Below are 23964 nucleotides of genomic sequence, written 5' to 3'. Positions count from 1 at the left end.
GTGGGCAAAAAAGCCTTCACTTACAAAACAAATTGTAAGGCTTGTTTTGAGTTCAGCAAAAACGTGTAAGAGATTCCCCAAATGTATGGAAGTATGTACTGTGGTCAGATTAGACCAAAATATAACTTTTTGGCCACCAAGGTAAATGCTATGTCTGGAGCCAAACCAATATGGCTCATCACCCCAAGAACACCATCCTGACAGTGAAATATGGTGGAGGTGGTAGCATCATGGTGTGGGGATGTTTTTCGGCAGCAGGGGCAGGGAAAATGGTCTGTGTCAAGGGGAAGATGGATGGTGCAAAATATAGAGATATTCTTGAGCAAAACCTGCTTCAGTCTCTCAGTGATGTAAGACTGGGACTTAGGTTGAGATGAGCGGTGTTCGAGTCGAACTGTTCGCCAATCTCAAATTCGAGCTGTTTTGGGCGGTGTTCGAGTCGTTCGACGAACCCGTACAATTTGCTTAAAATTCGGCTGTTCGAGTTTCTGTTCGATAACTGATCGTTCAGCAAAAGCCTCGCTTGATTTGCACATTAAACTGTTTATCATTGTTAATAGACTGTTTCAGTGTATAGTGGGCAAAGGGGGGGTGGGGGATAGATCTGTGCTGAAATACCACTGATCTCCATTTTTGTTCTTTCCTGCATTTACAGTGGGGCGGTGCATTCTCTCAGCCTATCAGCAGTGTGCACACACACAGCAATGTGCATGTGATGCACACAAGCAAGGGCATGTGTCATTGGCTGTGTATGTCACATGTCCTTGCCCTATAAGAACCAGCGATTTGCCCCGTTGCCACCATTTCCTCACTGCTGCAGCTTAGTGTTAGACGGCACCGCTGCTGCTGTGGCCGCTATACAGGCAAAGAGTGTTTTTTTGGAGCGAATTGTCAGAGAGATTTAGGGAGTCGGGAGGAGTTGGGACTAGTTGTAATATCAGCCCTTTTCAGGGTAGGTTACAGCAGTTCATAGCACTGTTTGCCAGGCAGGTCTGTGCCAGTGCTGTGCAAGTGTTTGTCACAGCATTTGTTGTAATCTAGCTCAGCCAATTCTTTTGGGCTAGTAGCATTGTCTGATAGTCATCTGAGTAGCCAGCCTGTGAAACTAACTTTACTGCCTGTGTATTTCTATTTTCATTGCATCTAATCCAGTTATTAGTGACAGCACCGACGAGCCCTGGTGCAATACGTTATGATATTTAGCCTGGGCCAATGAGATCAAGAGGTGGGGCAAATCACGCTGCAGGAGTGGACTCAGATCAGGGACCTATGCACCCTTCTGCACAGTTTTGAAATAGCAACGAAGATTTTTAGTGCTGATGATGCCATTATCAGCATGACCATTCCGGTGATTTACATGCTGGAGCACACCTTACACAGTGTTCGGAGTCAAGTGGTGGAACAAGAGGAGGAGGAGGAACAGGAGGAGTCGTATGCGGAAGGGATCATATCTCCAAGGTCAAGAAGGTTGGCAGTACCAAGGCGGCTGGCATTGGAGGCTGGGGGAGAGGGATTACCGAGGGCGCATGGTAGCAGCTAAACTGTTGAGGAAGGTGCAGGAGGTGAGGAAGAAGTGGAGGATGAACTGGCACTGGGTATGGAAGATTCATCAGATGAGGGAGACCTTGATCAAATTTCTGTTGTGCGAGGTTGGGGGGATAGGGCAGACGAAGGAAGCATGGTTCTCACCTCGCCACCACCAAGACAACAAGGACTTGGTCCTCCTGGATGCTCAAGACCCATGAGTGCCTTCTTGCTGCACTACCTGCAACATGGCCCTCGGATTGTCAGAATCCGAAGTAATGCCAACTACTGGGTTGCCACACTCTTAGAATCTGGTACAAAAGCAAATTTGGCGAAATAATTCCTGCCATAGAAAGGGATTCACGCATGCAGGAGTATCAGCAGAGACTGTTACAGAATCTAACATCTGCTTTTCCACAAAACACCAGTGGTGCACGTAGTCAATCTCTGAGTTCTAACTTGCCAACTGTGGGACTATCGAGTCATCACTCAAACCATAACAGTGACATCGTATCTGGTGGTAACAGCAATTTTTTCCAATCGTTTCAAGATTTTTTTTAGACCATCCTTTGCAAGGCCACAGGAGACAAGAAGTCTGACGGACAGCCAATGCCAAGAGAGGATGGTTCAAGAGTATCCCCAAGTTAACATCGATGCCATGACTGTGGAACTGGACCCTTGCTCATTTTGGGCTTCCAATCTTGAAAAATGGCCTGAGCTTGCTACTCACGCCTTGGAGATCTTGTCGTGCCCCGCAGCCAGCGTTCTCTCTGAACGTGTGTTCAGCGTTGCTGGTGGTGTTCTGACAGATAAGCACACGCGGCTTTCCAGTGACAATGTAGACAGACTAATGTTCATCAAGATGAACAAATCCTGGATCCGCAAGGACTTTTCTACCCCTGTGTCATTTTGGGGAGACAAAAAGCTTGATGATTTTTGAAAATCACCTCACCAACCGTTTTAAAAATCTCTGGCGAAATTGATGCCACTTATGTGGTGTCTGTGGCCAAATTTTTGGAAAAAATGGAGACTCTTTTATTTAGTCCCCTTGCTGAGTTTTACATGAAGTTGCCATCGTCAATTCTAGGTGGGTGGGGTTGTCTGCAGAGTTGTTTCCTCATACTATGGCCTGGGATTCAGAGGTCTGCTCCAAAGCTTCAGTGTCTGCTAGTCAGCAGAGTAGCCCAGCCACCCACCGCCTGTTTACCTAAGTACTATTTTTAACAGCATCTGGCCCAGGAAATCCTTTTGGGCCTAGTAGAATTTGGTGCTACTCAGCAGCGTACTTCACCCATGAAGCAAGCTACACCGCCTGTTTACCTAAGTACTATTTTTTAACGGCATCTAGCCCAGGAAATCCTTTTGGGCCTAGTAGAATTTAGTGATACTCAGCAGCATACACCACCCATGAAGCAAGCTACACCGCCTGTTTACCTAACTACTATTTTGTAATGGCATCTAGCCAAGGAAATCCGCTTGAGCCTAGTAGAATTTAGTGATACTCTGCAGCGTACCCGACCCATGAAGCAAGCTACACCACCTGTTTCTCAAATACTATTTTGTAACGGCATCTAGCCCAGGAAATCCTTTTGGGCCTTGTAGAATTTAGTGATACTCAGCAGCATACCCCACCCATGAAGCAAGCTACACCACCTGTTTACCTAACTACTATTTTGTAATGGCATCTAGCCCAGGAAATCCTTTTGGGCCTAGTATAATTTAGTTATATCCAGCAGCGTACCCCACCGATGAAGCAAGCTACACCGCCTGTTGATCTAGTTACTAATTTTTAACTGCATGTAGCCCAGGAAATCGTTTTGTACCTAATAGCATTTTGTGCTACTCAGCAGAGTACCCCACCCATGAAGCAAGCTACACCACCTGTTTACCTAACTACTATTTTGTAACGGCATCTAGCCCAGGAAATCCATTTGGGCCTAGTAGAATGTAGTGCTACTCAGCAGCGTATCCCATCCATGAAGCAAGCTACACCGCCTGTTTACCTAAGTACTATTTTTTAACGGCACATGGCCCAAGAAATCCTTTTGGGCCTAGTAGCAATTTCTGCTACTCAGCAGAATACCCCACCCATGAAGCAAGCTACACTGCCTTCTTTCTTTCTCAATCTAACCCTTCGGCTCTGGGGTGTCCACTCTCCCTCCAGCTTTCTCCTTCTCACAGGTGGACTACCGCGTGTTTTCACACTGTGGCAAATCTTTTGGGCCCAGGCATAAAAAATTGTCGAGGTAATGGATAATATGTGCCACTTTACAAACGTCCATGACGACACATTCAAGGAAGCAACTAAATGCCTCAAATAGTGAGCAGGATATGGAGCACCGCGTGGGCAAACAGCGATCTATGTAGTATGCTCCTGCACAGAAGCAGCCCAATGGGAGGACACTATTCGGAGGCACAGGTAGTAACCGGAACGCCCCCTCAATGTCTGTTTTGGCCATTAGGGTGCCCCTTACCAACTTCTTGTCGCCCCTGATTGCCTCGTCAAAGGAGGTACAGTACATAGTACAGTACTTGGTTCCACGTGGATGTTGTAGTTTACTGACCTGCCCCTTGGATATGACAAATGTTGGATTGGTCTGAATGTATTGGGTTCATTTTTTGGCACAAATCCCAACGGGGGTACCACTACGTCTTCTAAGGAAAGTGTTCTGAATGGACCCGCTGCCATTCTACCTAAAGATATTTTTTTTTTTTTTTGTCAAGACATCTGTGTGTTGGTTGAGTGAGTTTAGATTTTTACTCCAGCCTTTCTTGATTTTAGAAGGGCATGACATGCCTATATCTGAGTCTCCTCCTAATTTTACTCCTCCACCTCTTTTCTTTTCACATGACAATATGTACAGTAGTTGTGACTTTTCCATGTTTGTTGTGTCTTCTGAGCAGTTTGTCATCTTTTGGACACCTTTTAAGGTGTTTTCTATGTGTTTTCCATGTGTTTTTATGTGTTTTTGTTTGCATGCCATTGGTTTCAATGGGGTTCGATGGTGTTCGACGAACAGTTCGGCGAACACCTCCCTGATCGACAAACCGAACCAAACCCGAACACTAGGGAGGTGGCTTAACACTACTTAGGTTTATCTTTCCACAAGACAATGATCCAAAGCAAATATGAAAAAAACTGAAGAACTAGGAGTTTCTGAGTGAACATAGACATATTTAATATATTATATATATATATATATATATATGTATATATATATATATATATATCATATCTGAATGAGAATTTAGTAATTTGAACAGGTATAAAAACAGAATTAGAAAGATAGACAATGTTCAGATGCTCATATGTAAGCACAATCAACAGAAGTACCATCCAGGTAAAGCATACATAAATACACAAATCGATGTGAATATTTTTCTGCCCAATGATGACAGAAGTATTCTAGGAGTGATTCCTTTATTGGCTAGGTATCACTCCGAGAATACTTCTGTCATCATTGGGCAGAAAAATATTCACATTGATTTTTCTGGCTAACACGGTACCTCAATACAATTTGTTATTGTACATCATAAATACACAAACTAAGTGGACCTGATAGGAAAAGAACAATAAGGAGAATGTTTCTCTTACCTGAGAGGTGAAGAGAGATTCTGGTCAGGTATAAGGCCAGAAAGGAGACCCCAACGCGCATTTTGCATGTGTTGTGTAATGCTTTCTCAAGGGGATGATCCAAAGCATACTGCGAAAGCAACGATGTCATAGTTTTAAGGGAAATATGTAAATGTTTTGGAGTGGCCCAGTCAAAGCCCAGACCTTAATTCAATATAGAATCTGAGGTTAGACTAGAAGATTGCTGTTAACCAGGGGAAACCATCTAAATTGAAGGAGCTGGAGCAGTTTTGCCTTCAGGAATAGGCAAAAATCCCAGTGGCAAGATGTGGAAAACGCATTGAGACTTATCCAAGGCGAATCACAGCTGTACGTGCCATAAAAAAGGAGGCTCTGCAAAGTACTGACTTTAAGGGGGTGAATAATAATGCAAACTGAAATTTTCAGTTATTTTGCCCTATTCGTTGTTTGCTTCAGTATAAAAAGAAAGCCAAATGTTTTCAGTTGGAGGCGTGAATTTAAATAAATTAATGGAACCCCTCAAATAATCTATGAAATGCCAAGTTGAGAGGTAACAAAGCAAAAAAAAAAATGCCAAGGGGGTGAATACGTTTACAAGCCACTGTATTTAGTGATGGGAGGAACAGGCAATATTTGAACTTCGATTAACAGAGAAGTGAAGTTATTCATAGAAAACTTAATGTCCCTAATTTCGCTCTCTGGTCTATGTAGACAATAAGTATAGGATATATATATCCTAGCCAAAAGTGTTGGCACCATTGAAATTGCTCCAGAAAATGAAGTATTTCTCCCAGACAATTATTACAATTACATTTGTTTTGTTATATACATATTTATTATTGGAAACAGGAACACATGGGCTACTTGCACAGTGAACAAGTCTGTATGATCATGTTCACACACCACCAAGAAACCTGAAGACACAAAAGAGAATAGTGAAACCAAAAACACTCAGTTTGAAAAAATGTTGCAGTAATCCGCAAGTGCTAGTAAAAGATGTAAAAAACAGGGTATTTGGTTGATACGTTTTTTGCAAAAAATGTATACTAAGCTGCTCTACCAATCTTCACGGTATACCCTTATCAGAGCAGTCCTAACTAATGTATGCAATCCCTATCTGATGTATTTAAAAACCTGATCATCTGTATATAACCTGTGTGAACAGGGTTCAGAGAGGAAAAGTCCATGTGTGCATACAGGGTAGAACAGCTTTTGTGCAGATAGCCCAAGAGGAGTGGTGGAACTCCCCAGTCTTGTAGACACAAGAGAACAATTATGGAAACAGGAACACATGGGCTACTTGCACAGTGAACAAGTCTGTATGATCATGTTCACACACCACCAAGAAACCTGAAGACACAAAAGAGAATAGTGAAACCAAAAACACTCAGTTTGAAAAAATGTTGCAGTAATCCGCAAGTGCTAGTAAAAGATGTAAAAAACAGGGTATTTGGTTGATACGTTTTTAGCAAAAAATGTATACTAAGCTGCTCTACCAATCTTCACGGTATACCCTTATCAGAGCAGTCCTAACTAATGTATGCAATCCCTATCTGATGTATTTAAAAACCTGATCATCTGTATATAACCTGTGTGAACAGGGTTCAGAGAGGAAAAGTCCATGTGTGCATACAGGGTAGAACAGCTTTTGTGCAGATAGCCCAAGAGGAGTGGTGGAACTCCCCAGTCTTGTAGACACAAGAGAACAATTATGGAAACAGGAACACATGGGCTACTTGCACAGTGAACAAGTCTGTATGATCATGTTCACACACCACCAAGAAACCTGAAGACACAAAAGAGAATAGTGAAACCAAAAACAATCAGTTTGAAAAAATGTTGCAGTAATCCGCAAGTGCTAGTAAAAGATGTAAAAAACAGGGTATTTGGTTGATACGTTTTTTGCAAAAAATGTATACTAAGCTGCTCTACCAATCTTCACGGTATACCCTTATCAGAGCAGTCCTAACTAATGTATGCAATCCCTATCTGATGTATTTAAAAACCTGATCATCTGTATATAACCTGTGTGAACAGGGTTCAGAGAGGAAAAGTCCATGTGTGCATACAGGGTAGAACAGCTTTTGTGCAGATAGCCCAAGAGGAGTGGTGGAACTCCCCAGTCTTGTAGACACAAGAGAACAATTATGGAAACAGGAACACATGGGCTACTTGCACAGTGAACAAGTCTGTATGATCATGTTCACACACCACCAAGAAACCTGAAGACACAAAAGAGAATAGTGAAACCAAAAACACTCAGTTTGAAAAAATGTTGCAGTAATCCGCAAGTGCTAGTAAAAGATGTAAAAAACAGGGTATTTGGTTGATACGTTTTTAGCAAAAAATGTATACTAAGCTGCTCTACCAATCTTCACGGTATACCCTTATCAGAGCAGTCCTAACTAATGTATGCAATCCCTATCTGATGTATTTAAAAACCTGATCATCTGTATATAACCTGTGTGAACAGGGTTCAGAGAGGAAAAGTCCATGTGTGCATACAGGGTAGAACAGCTTTTGTGCAGATAGCCCAAGAGGAGTGGTGGAACTCCCCAGTCTTGTAGACACAAGAGAACAATTATGGAAACAGGAACACATGGGCTACTTGCACAGTGAACAAGTCTGTATGATCATGTTCACACACCACCAAGAAACCTGAAGACACAAAAGAGAATAGTGAAACCAAAAACACTCAGTTTGAAAAAATGTTGCAGTAATCCGCAAGTGCTATTAAAAGATGTAAAAAACAGGGTATTTAGTTGATACGTTTTTTGCAAAAAATGTATACTAAGCTGCTCTACCAATCTTCACGGTATACCCTTATCAGAGCAGTCCTAACTAATGTATGCAATCCCTATCTGATGTATTTAAAAACCTGATCATCTGTATATAACCTGTGTGAACAGGGTTCAGAGAGGAAAAGTCCATGTGTGCATACAGGGTAGAACAGCTTTTGTGCAGATAGCCCAAGAGGAGTGGTGGAACTCCCCAGTCTTGTAGACACAAGAGAACAATTATGGAAACAGGAACACATGGGCTACTTGCACAGTGAACAAGTCTGTATGATCATGTTCACACACCACCAAGAAACCTGAAGACACAAAAGAGAATAGTGAAACCAAAAACACTCAGTTTGAAAAAATGTTACAGTAATCCGCAAGTGCTAGTAAAAGATGTAAAAAACAGGGTATTTGGTTGATACGTTTTTTGCAAAAAATGTACACTAAGCTGCTCTACCAATCTTCACGGTATACCCTTATCAGAGCAGTCCTAACTAATGCATGCAATCCCTATCTGATGTATTTAAAAACCTGATCATCTGTATATAACCTGTGTGAACAGGGTTCAGAGAGGAAAAGTCCATGTGTGCATACAGGGTAGAACAGCTTTTGTGCAGATAGCCCAAGAGGAGTGGTGGAACTCCCCAGTCTTGTAGACACAAGAGAACAATTATGGAAACAGGAACACATGGGCTACTTGCACAGTGAACAAGTCTGTATGATCATGTTCACACACCACCAAGAAACCTGAAGACACAAAAGAGAATAGTGAAACCAAAAACACTCAGTTTGAAAAAATGTTGCAGTAATCCGCAAGTGCTAGTAAAAGATGTAAAAAACAGGGTATTTGGTTGATACGTTTTTTGCAAAAAATGTATACTAAGCTGCTCTACCAATCTTCACGGTATACCCTTATCAGAGCAGTCCTAACTAATGTATGCAATCCCTATCTGATGTATTTAAAAACCTGATCATCTGTATATAACCTGTGTGAACAGGGTTCAGAGAGGAAAAGTCCATGTGTGCATACAGGGTAGAACAGCTTTTGTGCAGATAGCCCAAGAGGAGTGGTGGAACTCCCCAGTCTTGTAGACACAAGAGAACAATTATGGAAACAGGAACACATGGGCTTCTTGCACAGTGAACAAGTCTGTATGATCATGTTCACACACCACCAAGAAACCTGAAGACACAAAAGAGAATAGTGAAACCAAAAACACTCAGTTTGAAAAAATGTTGCAGTAATCCGCAAGTGCTAGTAAAAGATGTAAATAACAGGGTATTTGGTTGATACGTTTTTTGCAAAAAATGTATACTAAGCTGCTCTACCAATCTTCACGGTATACCCTTATCAGAGCAGTCCTAACTAATGTATGCAATCCCTATCTGATGTATTTAAAAACCTGATCATCTGTATATAACCTGTGTGAACAGGGTTCAGAGAGGAAAAGTCCATGTGTGCATACAGGGTAGAACAGCTTTTGTGCAGATAGCCCAAGAGGAGTGGTGGAACTCCCCAGTCTTGTAGACACAAGAGAACAATTATGGAAACAGGAACACATGGGCTACTTGCACAGTGAACAAGTCTGTATGATCATGTTCACACACCACCAAGAAACCTGAAGACACAAAAGAGAATAGTGAAACCAAAAACACTCAGTTTGAAAAAATGTTGCAGTAATCCGCAAGTGCTAGTAAAAGATGTAAAAAACAGGGTATTATTTATTATTGGAACAACACAAAAATATATAGAACAAAGGAAAATTGGACATACAACCCCCAAAATGGGCCAGACAAAATTGTTGGCACCTCAATTTAATATTTGGTTGCACACCCTTCAGAATAAGAAACTGCAATCAATCCCTTTGTATTACCATCAACAAGCTTATTACACCTGTCATCTGGAATTTGGACCACTTTTCTTCTGCAGACTATTCAAGGTCGCTCACATTTAGTGTGCCTTTGCCCAACAGCTATTTTAAGATCTCCCCACAGGTGTTCAAAAGGATTTAGATCTAGATTAATTGATGGCCATTTTAGAACTATCCAAAGGTTTATTTTCATCAATTTATGTTTTTATGCCCTATTGGAAACCCATGAGCCAGGACACAAACCTAACTTTCTGACACTTTGCACAATATTGCAACTCAAAATTCTTTGGTAATCTTCTGATTTCATAATGCCTTGTACGCAGTTATGGCACCCGGCGCCAGAGTCAGGAAAGCAAATCTAAAACATCTTTGAACCTCGACCATATTTGACATATGGTACTGTGTGCTTTTCTTTGTAGGCCTCATTCCATTTTCAGGTGTGATTTTCATATTGCTCTCACCTGTTACTTGCCACAGGTGAGTTTGAATGAGCATCACATGCTTGAAACAAAGTTGTATACCCATAATTTTGAAAAGGTGGTGCCAACAAATTTGTATTGCGAAATTTTGGGGTTTTGTGTGAAATAATGTCCAATTTGCCATTTTTCTCCTGTGTTTTTCCAAAACACACAAAGAAAATAAACACATGTATAACAAAACTTGTGTCATTGCAATCATTTTCTGTGACAAATAATTAATGTTTTAAACAATTTCAAGGATGCCAAAATTTTCAGACATGACTTCATATGGTTTCTACTGATCATCAATGTTAGGTGTCAAGTTCCCCCTGCTGCACAGGGGGAATCTCGAACCACCTCCGCTGCTGTCTCCCATTCTTCTCCAGCTGCAGTGGAGTGTGCTCAGTGGAGACATCGGTCCCAGCGTCTGGCTCAGGCACATATTCTGCACTTGGTTGCAGCAGCTCTTCCAGGCTCAGCTATTGTAGCCAGTACTGGTCAGCGGCGAGCCTCTGGGACTAACTCCTGCTTTTCCCCTTCTGAGCATGCCCAAAGGAAGACTTCTCATTGGAGGTCGGGGGTCACAAGCTCAGGTCCTGTAGCAACTCCCATTGGTCCTCTAGGAAGGTCCCTGTCTGCTGCAGCTATAAAAGGTTTGCATGGCTGCACGGCCATGCACTAGCATCAGCTTATGTTATGAGCTTTGCTATTTGGTGGTCATGTCTGCTTGTGGTCAGATTCGGCTGAAATAAGCCCATAGAACACTGACACCTCCGGTGAGGAGTTTTGTGTGTTTGAATTCAGGGCAGGCGTATAGCCACTAGAATTCTGGATTCACCGGAGAGGAGTTGTTTGTGTGCTAAGCTGACTGCCTGACCACTAATTGCTTTCTGCTATGTTTGGTAGCTGTGATCCTCTGTGAGGTTCACAGGGCACAGCATTTTCTTATCTAGGTGACTCTGTGAAGTAACAGAGTTAGCTTATGCCACCATAAAATGTCACCAACTGCTAGCAGTAGGTTCCTCCCCTGCCAGGTGGACCCCAGGCTGCGAACGCACCTTTAATAACATATATGCAGTATGTTAGGTGTCAAGTTACCGCCTCTGCACAGGGGGAATCTCAAACCACCTCCACTGCGGTCTCCCATTCTTCTCCAGCTGCACTGGAGCCTGCTCAGCGGAGACGTCTGTCCCAGCATCTGACTCAGGCTGATACTGGCCCACTGGTTAATACTGTTCTTCCAGGCTCTGCCTTTGTAGCCAGTACTAGTCAACAGTGAGCAGACATCTCTGGGACTAAGTCCTGATTTTCTCCTTCTCAGCATGCCCAGGATAAGAACTCTTATTGGAGGTCGGGGGTCACATGCTCAGATACTGCAACAGCTCCCATTGGTCCTCTAGGAAGGTCTGGAAGTTGGTGCAGCTATAAAAGGTTTGCATAGCCGCACAGCCATGCACTAGTATCAAAACAATGTCTATGAGCTCAGCGCCAGTGTGGTCATGTTTGGATGCGGTTAGGTTTTGGCTGAAATAAGCCCCTAGAATACTGGCAGCTCCGGCGAGGAGTTTGTATGAGTGTATTCAGGGCCTTGGCTGAAATAAGCCGCTAGAATACCTGCACCTCTGGTGAGGAGTTGTTTGTCTGTTTTCTCTGACTGCATGACCACAGTTTGCTCTGGTTGGTAGCTGTGCATCTCTGTGAGGTTAACAGGGCAAGCATCTTGTTCCTATTGACTCTAAGGAGTTAACTAGGAATTAGGATTATTTAGTCTAGAAAAAAGACGACTGAGGGGCGATCTAATAACCATGTATAAGTATATAAGGGGACAATACAAATATCTCGGTGAGGATCTGTTTATACCAAGGAAGGTGACGGGCACAAGGGGGCATTCTTTGCGTCTGGAGGAGAGAAGGTTTTTCCACCAACATAGAAGAGGATTCTTTACTGTTAGGGCAGTGAGAATCTTGAATTGCTTGCCTGAGGAGGTGGTGATGGCGAACTCAGTCGAGGGGTTCAAGAGAGGCCTGGATGTCTTCCTGGAGCAGAACAATATTGTATCATACAATTATTAGGTTCTGTAGAAGGAAGTAGATCTGGGGATTTATTATGATGGAATATAGGCTGAACTGGATGGACACATGTCTTTTTTCGGCCTTACTAACTATGTTACTATGTAACTGAGTTCGCTTATACTGCCATATAGAGCCATTTGCCAGCAGCAGGTTCCTCTCCTGCACAGTAGACCCCAGGTTGCGAACGCACCAAATAATACATATATATACTCGGTGCGTTCTGCCAACCCTAACATAATACTATCACCAGGGTCTGGCTAGTAAATGGCAGATAAACAACAATCCTTGCGGTACATCCAGCAGCTGGAGGGTAGGTTGTCAGCTCTCGAGCACACAACCTCAGCTGTGGATGTTACCGCAGTTGCTAATCAGGCTACTAGCGTGGCTGCAGCAACTTTGTCCACGGCCATCCCTGTTCCGACTCTATCTCTCCTCCCACTGCCAGAAAGATTTTCTGGTGATAGTAAATATTGTAGGGTTTTTTTGAGCAAGTGCTCTATACATCTCGAGCTCCGGGTGGGATTTATTGTGTCTCTCCTGTCGGACAGGGCGTTGGAGTGGGCTATGCCGCTGTGGGAGCATGGCGATCATGTGGTGCAGAGTGCTCCGCTGTTATTGAGCTATCTGAAACAGGTCTTTTTAGGGCCTCGAGTCACCCATGATATGGCACTCCAACTCTTGGTATTGACTCAGAGCTCGTCCTTGGTGAGCCATTTTGCCGTCCACTTCCGCACACTAGCATCTGAACTGGAGTGGTCGGATAAAGCACTTATCCTTATATTTTGGAGGGGGTTGGCTGACCATGTGAAGGACGCTCTGGGCACAAGGGAGATTCCCGCCACACTGGAGGAGTTAATAGCTGTGTCTACCCGTATTGACCTACGTTTTCACGAGCGGAGGTTAGAGCGGGCCCAGTGTAGGCAAAGGTTTCGGCTGGCTCCCACCTTCGCCAAACGTTTGGAATCTCCAGTCCTGGTCCCTGAGTCACATGAGGCCATGAAAGTGTCACGAGCAGGATCTAAGTCCCGGACCACTCAAACACTCAACGTCTGCCATGTTTGCCAGCAGTCAGGACATCTTGCCACCAGATGTTCAGAGCTATGGAGGAAACGTCAGCGTCTAGTGGTAGTAGATGGAGGTACACTAGACATGGCGAGGTTTGCCTCCAAATTGTCCTTTAAGGGTCAATTGCAATAGGCTCACTCAGTAGAGCTCTACGTGGATTCTGGAGCAGAGGGCAATTTTATGTCTTCTGCCTTCGCCCAGCGTTACGCAATACCCCTGGTAATGCAAGCTCAACCAGTAACTGTACGAGTGGTGAATGGATCGACACTGCCCTCACAGATCACACACTAGACCATCCCTTTCACTCTGTCCTTGTCGCCATCTCATCAGGAGATTAAATCTCTGCTTGTCATTCCTGAGGGAATTGATCAGGTCCTGTTAGGGATGCCATGGCTATGGTATCACTCTCCTCATATCGAGTGGTCCACAGGCAGAATTTTGGGATTGGGTGAATCTTGTGAGGGTAGATGTCAGAGGGAGAGCACCCAGGTTGCTACAACTGAGGTACCCGCAGATCTATCCTCTCTGCCCAAGCAATATTGGCCCTATGATTATCTAGTGATGCGCTTTAGGCTCTGTAATGCCCCAGCTGTTTTCGAAGCCTTTGTAAACAATATCTTCCGGGATATGCTCTCCAGCTTGGTCATAGACCATCTGGATAATATCCTCATCTACTCTCCAGATATTGACTCCCATCTGAGAGATGTTTGCAGAGTCTTCAACCTCTTACAAACTAATTCCCTTTACGCCAAGTTGGAGAAATGTGTGTTTGAGCAGGAGTCCTTACCTTTCCTGGGCTATATCATCTCCGCCCAGGGATTGGCTATGGATCCTGCCAAACTACAGGCTGTGATGGACTGGCAAGAACCCCATTCTCTTAAAGCAGTGCAGCGCTTTATGGTGTTCATTAACTATTATCGCCAGTTCATCCTTCATTTCTCAACTTTGGTAGCTCCCTTGGTAGCCCTCACCAAGAAACGAGCAAATCCCAAATTGTGGCCTGAGGAGGTCTCCAAGGCCTTCACTTCTATTAAATCTCATTTTGCTACCACTCCCATCCTACATCTCCGATGATGTAGATAAGCCATTAATAATGGAGGTGAATGCCTCATCCGTTGGGGCTGGAGCAGTCCTCTTCCAAAAGGATGCTCAAGGTCGGAAGCATCCTTGCTTCTTCTTTTCCAAAACCTTCACACCAGTGGAGAGGAATTATTCCATTGGGGACAGGGAGTTGCTAGCAATAAAGTTGGTCTTCTCAGAGTGGAGACATCTCTTGGAGGGGGCTCGCTTTCCCCTCCAAGTATTCAATGACCACAAGAATTTGGTTTATTTACAGACCGCCCAGCGGCTAAATTCTCGCCAGGACAGATGGTCCCTGTTCTTCTCTCGGTTCCATTTCACCCTCCATTTTCTTTCCGGGGAGAAGAACATGTGCACTGACGCTCTCTCTCGCTCCGTTGTATCATCTGAGAAGGAGTAAGAGGAGCCTCGGCTTATTGTCCCTTCTAAAAGCCTGAGAACTGTGGCCCCAGTTTTGCTAAATTCTGTGCCTCTGGGCAAGACTTTTGTACCATCCAGTTTGCGTCCGCAGGTTCTCTCTTGGGCTCTCTAGTCTAGGATGTGTTGACATTTTAGGACCAAAAGGACATCTGAGCTACTGTCGAGGACATATTGGTGGCCGCATATGGCCCGTGACATCGCAGACTATGTTTGGGCATGTGTCTCCTGCGTCAAGAACAAGTCTCCTCGTCAAGGGTGAGCTGGGTTGCTTCACCCCCTGCCGGTGGCAGACAGGCCCTGAGAGATGGTTGGGATGGATTTTGTGGTGGGCTTACCCAAGTCTCGTAGCTGCACCATTATTTGGGTGATCACCGACAATTTTTCCAAAATGGTGCACTTGGTGCCTCTTCCACGGCTACCTTCTGCACGGGCTCTGGAGGCGGACAAAATTGTTAGTGACCGAGGTCCACAGTTTGCATCTCGATTCTGGAGAGAGCTTTGTCGTCTACTCAGTATTGAGTTGAATCTCTCCTCACCATATCATCCCGAGACGAATGGATTGGTATAGAGGGCCAACCAGACCCTGGTCATATATCTGTGACATTTTATTTCTGTCAGGCAGGATGACTGGGCATCCTTGCTAACGTGGACGGAGTTTGCACTTAACAATGCCGTAGCTGACTCCACTGGATATACTCCATTCCTCCTTAATTACGGCCAGCATTCACAGGTTCCTGTGCCTATGCCCGTGTCTTCCGCTGACTCCAGGGTGGCAGACTGGGCTTTGGAGGCACCGGAAATTTGGGACCGCACTCAGGATGCCATCTGGGCCTTCAAGGAGAGAATGAGGTCCACCACCGATGCACATCGGTGCTCCGCTCCGACCTTTGCTCCTGTGGACTTAGTGTGGCTCTTCGCCCGTAACATCAGGCTGTGAGTTGAGTCTGCTAATTTTGCACTTCACTACTTGGGTCCCTTCAAGGTCCTCAAAGAGGTTAACCCTGTGGTCTACCATCTGGCCCTTCCTTTCATGTGTCCCTCTTAAAGCCCATACACATGCCCCAGTTTTCTGAGTCATCTGCCAAGACATCGGGTTTATCTACGGATGATTACGAAGTGAACGCTGGTTTGGGGTGCAAGGTGGTATGTGGCAAAAAATTTAATTTGGTGGACAGGAAGGGTTATGGTCCAGAGGGTAGCTCCTTGGAGCCTGCTGAGCACATTCAAGCTCTGCAGTTCATTGCTGCCTTCGAGTGTAGCGAGGTCCAAGGAGGGGGGGGTAATGTTAGGTGTCAAGTTCCCGCCGCTGCACAGGGGGAATCTCGAACCACCTCCGCTGTGGTCTTCCATTCTTCTCCAGCCGCAGTCGAGTCTTCTCAGTGGAGACAAAAACGTATATAAAGAAGAAAAGGCAGCATCCATACCAGGTGATGATAATCCAAAAATAAGTCCTTTATTCCGCCATAGTGAAAAATACAACGTTTCGGCCTGGTTGGCCTTTGTCAAGTATACACACTGTCAAAAGTAGCCATCTTAAATAGTGTGGAACCCACATGAGCTCCAATCACCATCAAGAGGCGGTCTTTATTAAATATACATTTAATGTGCTTAAATCTCAAATAATATACATATATCTACCAAATAGCAGCTAAGCAACACCATCACTATCCATATCATATAAAAATATATACAAGAATAGCATATAATTCAAGATCGCATATAAAAACAAACATCACATAGGTGTATGGTCCAATGGTTGCATTTGTTGTCCGGTTGTCATATCGACATTTCCACCAATCGTATAATGTCCATGGGTCAGTCCCCCTTCTCATCCAATCCCTATGTGTTAGGAGAAAAGGCGCAAAAAATAAACCCCCCAATCAGAGCAGAGAGTACAAGGATGCATGTGAATGCCATAGGACGCCGGCGCACGCGCACGGCACACCATGAGGCCGGTCACCTGACCGCCCCACAGTGATTACCAAATGCGCACGCGCCGGAAATCCCCGACGTCATAGAGCGAAGGAGCGCACGCGCAAGGCGCACCAAGAGAACGACCAACAGGCCGCCCCCCAGCAATCCAAGCGCGCACGCGCCAGTCGCCCCAGAGTCAGCGTCTACTTCAGACGGTCCGCGCGATTCGCTGCCAGGTCTGGCGGTCTGAAGCAGACGCTGACTCTGGGGCGACTGGCGCGTGCGCGCTTGGATTGCTGGGGGGCGGCCTGTTGGTCGTTCTCTTGGTGCGCCTTGCGCGTGCGCTCCTTCGCTCTATGACGTCGGGGATTTCCGTCGCGTGCGCATTTGGTAATCACTGTGGGGCGGTCAGGTGACCGGCCTCATGGTGTGCCGTGCGCGTGCGCCGGCGTCCTATGGCATTCACATGCATCCTTGTACTCTCTGCTCTGATTGGGGTGTTTATTTTTTGCGCCTTTTCTCCTAACACATAGGGATTGGATGAGAAGGGGGACTGACCCATGGACATTATACGATTGGTGGAAATGTCGATATGACAACCGGACAACAAATGCAACCATTGGACCATACACCTATGTGATGTTTGTTTTTATATGCGATCTTGAATTATATGCTATTCTTGTATATATTTTTATATGATATGGATAGTGATGGTGTTGTTTAGCTGCTATTTGGTAGATATATGTATATTATTTGAGATTTAAGCACATTAAATGTATATTTAATAAAGACCGCCTCTTGATGGTGATTGGAGCTCATGTGGGTTCCACACTATTTAAGATGGCTACTTTTGACAGTGTGTATACTTGACAAAGGCCAACCAGGCCGAAACGTTGTATTTTTCACTATGGCGGAATAAAGGACTTATTTTTGGATTATCATCACCTGGTATGGATGCTGCCTTTTCTTCTTTATATACGTTTTTGTCCGATTGGATCCTTGGATTTTGGAGCGTGCATCCTTTGTCTGAGTGCTGATGGTTGACCTTGCTGTATAGTTCTCAGTGGAGACGTCATATTCATCACTGTAATGTGCGGCACCACGTGACCTCTCATACAGGACAAGCAGCGACGCTGAGAGGAAGCATCAAGGGAACTGGGTAAGTATTTTAATGCCAGCGGGCGGGTGCACAGGGGGAGGGAGGCGAGAGCTGACCTGGAACTTTATTTTAAACACACACACAAAAAAAACCCTGATTTTTCATTCCTTCTCTCCAGCGAATGCTGCTGGGAAGAAGGAATGAATTCTGGATTCAGCATCCAAAGCAGGGGACAGCCCTTAACTCTAGCGCTGTCTCCTGCACGGTGCATATGGTACCCAGTCGGCACACGGACGGCACACGGACAGCATCCGTGTGCGGTACGTGTTTACACGGACCTATTCACATTAATGGGTCCGTGTGATACGTGCGGTCCCACAAACACTGACATGTCTCCATGTTTTTCAAATGGACACACGGTCCGTGAAAACACGCTGACATGTGCAGAGACACATTGATTTTAATGTGTCTACTAGTGTTGAGCATTCCGATACCGCAAGTATCGGGTATCGGCCGATACTTGCGGTATCGGAATTCCGATACCGAGATCCGATACTTTTGTGGTATCGGGTATCGGTATCGGATACATAGAGATGTGTAAAATAAAGAATTAAAATAAAAAATATTGATATATTTACCTCTCCGGCGGCCCCTGGACTCAGCGCGGGTAACCGGCAGGCTTCGTTGTTCAAAATCAGCGCTTTTAGGACCTGAGAATCACGTCCCGGCTTCTGATTGGTCGCGGGCCGCCCATGTGACCGCCACGCGACCAATCACAAGCCGCGACGTCACCGCAAGCTATTAACGCGCTCATTTTTAAAAATGAGCGCGTTAATGGCTTTCAAAGACGTAGCGGCTTGTGATTGGTCGCGTGGCCGCGACCAATCACAAGCCGCGACGTCACCGCAAGCTATTAACGCGCTCATTTTTACAAATGAGCGCGTTAATAGCTTGCGGTGACGTCGCGGCTTGTGATTGGTCGCGTGGCGGTCACATGGGCGGCCCGCGACCAATCAGAAGCCGGGACGTGATTCTCAGGTCCTAAAAGCGCTGATTTTGAACAACGAAGCCTGCCGGTTACCCGCGCTGAGTTCAGGGGCCGCCGGAGAGGTAAATATATCAATATTTTTTATTTTAATTCTTTATTTTACACATCCCTATGGATCCCAGGGCCTGAAGGAGAGTTTCCTCTCCTTCAGACCCTGGGAACCATGAGAATACCTTCCGATACTTGATGTCCCATTGACTTGTATTGGTATCGGATATCGGTATCGGCGATATCCGATATTTTTCGGGTATCGGCCGATACTATCCGATACCGATACTTTCAAGTATCGGACGGTATCGCTCAACACTTGTGTCTACGTGAGTCAGTGTCTCCGGTACGTGAGGAAACTGTCACCTCACGTACCGGAGCCACTGACGTGTGAAACCGGCCTAACACAGTTTCAGTGACTCCTATCTCTCTTCCTCTTTAGCAAATTCTTGTAATTAAACCTATGTGTTCTCTTCATACACAATCTATTTGTATTCTGTGTACTATATGGCTCTGGCTGAGCTCTTATTTCCTCTTCTCTATCTACAATCCCAATATAATGACAGAAGTATCTCCTGCTTGGGTATTTATAGTGGCTATTATTCATCAAGGACCTGTGGCTCGACTTTGCTGTAGGATGGGGTGGCTACAAAACACTATGTTGTACCTTATTGGGCTGCACCAAAGACCATGATTCCTTCTACTCACACTTATGTTATATGTCATGGAAACTGAATTCCTTCACTCTCATGGATTTACTGTATGTTCTTCCCATATATTGTTCTGTATTGGTGTTCCCTTGTCATGTATTTTATCTTTGCTATTGTATCATTCGCGTATCACAGTTGATATAATCACCAAACATGCTCTAACTTTGTTGCCCACACTTCCTCCCACATGCAAAATGGCCACCGCACCGTGCGCATGTGCTGTGGATCCCCGGTCAGCTTGCGTCGCAGAAGGCATCTGTCATGGTTGTGGAGAGGGTTCCTTCTCTGTCCTCACGGGATTAATTTGTATAGCCTCCTTTTGGTTTGTGGAAGGCTATATTTACCTGCCTTCATCTGGTGATCCTTGTCAGTGATACATTTTTATTGGCAATGTGTCTGACCCCCTGGGGTGCTTGCATACTGTTTCGTCCAATTGGTTTCTTGTGTATGACTTGGCCTGTTTTCTCGTTATGTGCTTTGCCTTGTGACTCCATGCTTATTGTCTGCTTCTGGCTCTGACCTTCGGCTTTGTACTCCAACTTCCCTCCTGTCTGCCCCATTTGTACTGCACCGCTATCTTCGGCACCCCGACCTTTTTGCTACATCTTGACCAAGGTGACATCTCACCCTTTTGGCACTTCATCGACCTCCTCCCAGCTTGACGTAGGCACGTAAGCTTACTGCAGCACTCTTTACTCTCTCTCTGTCCTTCTGTAACACATGCACAGACTTCTGCTGTAAGTCTGCAGCAGGGCTCTTGACAGCATCCTTCCGGCTCAGTGACGACACAGAAAGCATTTTCCTTGACTGGCACTGTATCCTAGATTGCCATACATGATGTATATGTGGCCGCAGACCAGCCCCACATGCGCCCTGCTGAATGTGGCATTAATTTCTTACATCTGGAGGATCCCCCTATATATTCTTTGCATGGATGGTGGCCCACACAGCCCCCAAGGAATCCAACCACACGAAACGCACATCAGAGCTAGGACGTGCACCTTTGATCTCTGTTCCTCTCTCCCACATGGGTAAGCAACAGTTGTCAAATGCACTATGAGCAGCACTTAATTCTCTGGTCATTATAGGCAACTGTTAGCCATGTGCGCCAATGTTCTTATACAAGAGGAGAAATTATCCAGCTTGAGGTGGAGGCGGCTAAAACTTTGTGAAGCTTTATTGGACAAGTTAAAAATGCATATTGTTCTTCAAAAAATATGCATAGCAAACAACTGGCACACCAGTGAGGACGATCAACGCGTTTCAACTACAGAGTCTTACTCATGATCAGCTGGCTCATTTCTACTCTTGCTCTCATGTGGTGTGGGTGCTCACCCTGATCTGTGCTGGGTGTTGGCTAGTTTGGGGATTTCCCTGCAGACCGGTAAGCTGACTATTTTTTTAATTATTCAATGTTCTTACATGGACTGGTTCATGACCTTAGCTAGGTATTGGCACCATGCCAAGTTATTACCACTCTGTGATTGTTAGAGGTTCATTGTGATAGGTGCTGTCTGGTTCTTTCTCCCCCTTTTTTAATACTCGTCTTGTATTTGTATACTGGGCTATTTATGCTTGTAATATTGTTGTGAGTGAGTTGTATAAATAAAGATACTTTTTTTACTTTATCTAAACTATTTTGTCTCAACTCACTTTATTTTCCTGAGGGCTATCTCTCCTCTTTTTTTTAGGATGATATCAGTCTTACGTTATCTGTAGCACAGGCAGGGCCAATGTTAGCGGCAGGCAAACCAGGCAGCTGCCTAGTGCCCTCACTCCCCCAGGGGCCCCAAGTCAGTGGTGTGTCGCTAATAGTGGATCACCAGGTGGCCGCTAGGAGATCTGTGAGTCCATGCCTGGAGCAAGCACCCCCCAGTACACCACATTCAACTGTATCAGCATCATAGACACTGATACAGTTGAAAGCAATGATGGATGAGACAGCGTCATTCCCCTCTGCCTCTGGCACTGTGGATGTGCGATGAAATCACTTCATTTTGCACCCACTGTGTGCTGGGCAGTTCAACTGCTGAGACCGGAGCAGAGCCTGGAGCAGCTTGATGAACAATGAGGAGAGGTGAGGATTGTATTTTTTTGTATTAATATATCAGTGAGTGAGTACTAGACTGTGGGGCTGGGTTATATTCTATGGGGGAGGGTAGAGGTCTGGATTATATTCTATAGGGGGAAGCGTGGGGAGCTGTATTATATTCTTTGAGGGGTCTGCATTATATTCTATGGGGGAAGGATGGGGGCTCTATTATATTCTATGAGGGGTCTGCATTACTCTATAAGAGGGGGCTACATTATATTCTATGGGGAGAGCTACATTATACTATATGAGGGGGCTACATTATATTTTGTGGGGGCTGCATTATGCTATATGAGTGGGCTACATTATATTCTATGGGGGGCTGCATTATACTATATGAGGGGGCTGCATTAAAATATATGTAGGGTCTATATTATATTTTATGGGGGCTGAGGAGGGGTATGAGGAGGTTACAATATTTTTTATTGGGGTTGCATTGGACTATATGAGGGGGCAACATTTTATTTTATGGGGGCTGCATTATACTATATAAGGGGGCTACATTATATTCTATGTGAACTGCATTAAACTATATGAGGGGGTTACATTATATTCTATGAGGGGGCTGCATTATACTCTGTGAGGGGGCTGCATTATATTCTATGAGGGGCTGCATTATACCCTATGAGGGAGCTACATTATATTCTATGGGGGATGCATAATACTCTGTGAGCGGGCTACATTATATTCTAGGGAGCAACATTATAATATAGAAGGGGCTACATTATAATCTATGGGGGCTACAGTGGGGCAAAAAAGTATTTAGTCAGTCAGCAATAGTGCAAGTTCCACCACTTAAAAAGATGAGAGGCGTCTGTAATTTACATCATAGGTAGACCTCAACTATGGGAGACAAACTGAGAAAAAAAAATCCAGAAAATCACATTGTCTGTTCTTTTAACAATTTATTTGCATATTATGGTGGAAAATAAGTATTTGGTCAGAAACAAACAATCAAGATTTCTGGCTCTCACAGACCTGTAACTTCTTCTTTAAGAGTCTCCTCTTTCCTCCAATCATTACCTGTAGTAATGGCACCTGTTTAAACTTGTTATCAGTATAAAAATACACCTGTGCACACCCTCAAACAGTCTGACTCCAAACTCCACTATGGTGAAGACTAAAGAGCTGTCAAAGGACACCAGAAACAAAATTGTAGCCCTGCACCAGGCTGGGAAGACTGAATCTGCAATAGCCAACCAGCTTGGAGTGAAGAAATCAACAGTGGGAGCAATAATTAGAAAATGGAAGACATACAAGACCACTGATAATCTCCCTCAATCTGGGGCTCCACGCAAAATCCCACCCCGTGGGGTCAGAATGATCACAAGAACGGTGAGCAAAAATCCCAGAACCACGTGGGGGGACCTAGTGAATGAACTGCAGAGAGCTGGGACCAATGTAACAAGGCCTACCATAAGTAAAACACTACGCCACCATGGACTCAGATCCTGCAGTGCCAGACGTGTCCCACTGCTTAAGCCAGTACATGTCCGGGCCCGTCTGAAATTTGCTAGAGAGCATTTGGATGATCCAGAGGAGTTTTGGGAGAATGTCCTATGGTCTGATGAAACCAAACTGGAACTGTTTGGTCGAAACACAACTTGTCGTGTTTGGAGGAAAAAGAATACTGAGTTGCATCCATCAAACACCATACCTACTGTAAAGCATGGTGGTGGAAACATCATGCTTTGGGGCTGTTTCTCTGCAAAGGGGCCAGGACGACTGATCCGGGTACATGAAAGAATGAATGGGGCCATGTATCGTGAGATTTTGAGTGCAAACCTCCTTCCATCAGCAAGGGCATTGAAGATGAAACGTGGCTGGGTCTTTCAACATGACAATGATCCAAAGCACACCACCAGGGCAACGAAGGAGTGGCTTCGTAAGAAGCATTTCAAGGTCCTGGAGTGGCCTAGCCAGTCTCCAGATCTCAACCCTATAGAAAACCTTTGGAGGGAGTTGAAAGTCCGTGTTGCCAAGCGAAAGCCAAAAACATCACTGCTCTAGAGGAGATCTGCATGGAGGAATGGGACAACATACCAACAACAGTGTGTGGCAACCTTGTGAAGACTTACAGAAAACGTTTGACCTCTGTCATTGCCAACAAAGGATATATTACAAAGTATTGAGATGAAATTTTGTTTCTGACCAAATACTTATTTTCCACCATAATATGCAAATAAAATGTTAAAAAAACAGACAATGTGATTTTCTGGATTTTTTTTTCTCAGTTTGTCTCCCA

The sequence above is a fragment of the Ranitomeya imitator genome, chromosome 3 (assembly GCF_032444005.1).
Source record: "Ranitomeya imitator isolate aRanImi1 chromosome 3, aRanImi1.pri, whole genome shotgun sequence".
NCBI lineage: Eukaryota > Metazoa > Chordata > Amphibia > Anura > Dendrobatidae > Ranitomeya > Ranitomeya imitator.
The sequence above is the reverse complement of the archived record's forward strand: the minus strand, read 5'-3'. Positions refer to the sequence as shown.